Source organism: Arachis duranensis, chromosome 5, assembly GCF_000817695.3.
Source record: "Arachis duranensis cultivar V14167 chromosome 5, aradu.V14167.gnm2.J7QH, whole genome shotgun sequence".
Taxonomy (NCBI): domain Eukaryota; kingdom Viridiplantae; phylum Streptophyta; class Magnoliopsida; order Fabales; family Fabaceae; genus Arachis; species Arachis duranensis.
Genome location: NC_029776.3, coordinates 51,043,797 through 51,046,288, shown reverse-complemented (window position 1 = coordinate 51,046,288; position 2,492 = coordinate 51,043,797).

The window sequence follows — 2,492 nt, the reverse complement described above, 5'->3', positions numbered from 1 at the left end:
CAGACCCTTCCTAGCCACAGCAAAGGCTGTGATTGATGTTGATAGAGGAGAATTGATCATTCAAGTGAATGAAGAATCCCTAGTGTTTAAGGATCAAGGATATCCCTCTGTAACCATGGAGAGGAAGAATGAAGAGCTTCTCTCAAAACAGAGCCAAACAAAGCCCCCACAGTCAAACTTAAGTTTGGTGTTGGGAGGCCACAACCAACTTCTAAGTTTGGTGTCGAACCCCCACATTCAAACTCTAAGTTTGGTGTTGGGAGGCCACAACCAACTTCTAAGTTTGGTGTTGGGAGGTTCCAACATTGCTCTGAGCATCTCTCAGGCTCCATGAGAGCCCACTGTCAAGCTACTGACATTAAAGAAGCGCTTGTTGGGAGGCAACCCAATGTTATATTTTATCTATTTTTCCTTTGTTATTTTATGTTTTCTGTAGGTTGATGATCATGGAAAGTCACAAAATCAATTGAAAAAGCAAAAACAGAATGAAAAACAGAAAGACAAATAGCACACCCTGGAGGAAGACCTTGCTGGCGTTTAAACGCCAGTAAGGGCAGCAAATGGGCGTTTAACGCTCAGTCTGGCACCATTCTGGGCGTTTAACGCCAGAAAGGGGCACCAGATTGGCGTTAAACGCCAGGAAAGGGCAAGAAGTTGGCGTTAAATGCCAGAAATGGGCACCAGCCCGGCGTTTAACGCCAGAATTGGCATAGAGAGCATATTTGCCTGCCACTTTGTGCAGGGATGACTTTTCGTTGACACCTTTGGTGCAGGGATGACTTTTCCTTGACACCTCAGGATCTGTGGACCCCACAGGATCCCCACCTACCCCACCACTCTCTCTCTTCTTCTTCACCCATTCACCAATCACCTCAACTCTTCTTCCCCAAAAACCCTTCACCTATCAAATCTCATCTTTCTCTTCACCACTCACATCCATCCTTCATAAAACCCCACCTACCTCACCATTCAAATTCAAACCACTTTCCCTCCCAAACCCACCCTCTCAAAGCCGAACCCTACCCCTCTCTCCACTCCTATATAAACCCATCTTCACTCTTTCATTTTCACACAACCTAAACACTACTTCTTCCCCTTTGGCCGAACCACAAAGCCATATCCATCTCCTTCATTTCTTCTTCTTCTACTCTCTTCTTTCTTCTTTTGCTCGAGGACGAGCAAACCTTTTAAGTTTGGTGTGGTAAAAGCATTGCTTTTTATTTTTCCATAACCATTTATGGCATCCAAGGCCGGAGAAACCTCTAGAAAGAGGAAAGGAAAGGCAAAAGCTTCCACCTTCGAGTCATGGGAGATAGAGAGATTCATCTCAAGGGTGCATCAAGACCACTTCTATGAAGTTGTGGCCTTGAAGAAGGTGATCCCCGAGGTCCCTTTCAAACTCAAAAAGAGTGAATATCCGGAGATCCGACATGAGATTCGAAGAAGAGGTTGGGAAGTTCTTACCAACCCCATTCAACAAGTCGGGATCTTAAAGGTTCAAGAGTTCTATGCCAATGCATGGATCACCAAAAACCATGATCAAAGTGTGAACCCGGACCCAAAGAATTGGCTTACAATGGTTCGGGGGAAATACTTGGATTTTAGTCCGAAAAATGTAAGGGTGGCATTCAACTTGCCCATGATGCAAGGAGATGAACACCCATACACTAGAAGGGTCAACTTTGATCAAAGGTTGGACCAAGTCCTCACAGTCATTTGTGAAGAGGGCGCCCAATGGAAGAGAGATTCAAGAGGAAAGCCGGTTCAACCGAGAAGGCATGACCTCAAGCCCGTGGCTAGAGGATGGTTGGAGTTTATCCAACGCTCAATCATTCCGACTAGCAACCGGTCCGAAGTTACTATAGACTGGGCCATCATGATTCATAGCATGATGATTGGAGAAGAAATAGAAGTTCATGAGGTTATAGCCCAAGAACTTTATAAGGTGGCGGACAAGTCCTCTACCTTGGCAAGGTTAGCCTTTCCTCATCTCATTTGTCACCTCTGTTATTCAGTTGGAGTTGACATAGAGGGAGACATCCTCATTAATGAGGACAAGTCCATCACTAAGAAAAGGATGGAGCAAACAAGAGACCCCTCTCATCATGAAATTCCTGAGATGCCTCAAGGGATGCACTTTCCTCCACAAAACTATTGGGAGCAAATCAATACCTCCCTAGGAGAATTGAGTTCCAACATGGGACAACTAAGGGTGGAGCACTAAGAACATTCCATCCTCCTCCATAAAATTAGAGAAGATCAAAGAATCATGAGAGAGGAGCAACAAAGGCAAGGGAGAGACATTGAGGAGCTCAAGCACTCCATAAGATCTTCAAGAGGAAGAACAAGCCGCCATCACTAAGGTGGACCCGTTCTTTAATCTCCTTGTTCTTTATTTTTCTGTTTTTCGAAAAATCATGCTTATGTTTATTTATGTTTGTGTCTTATGATCATTAGTGTCTTAGTGTCTATGCCTTAAAGTTATGAATGTC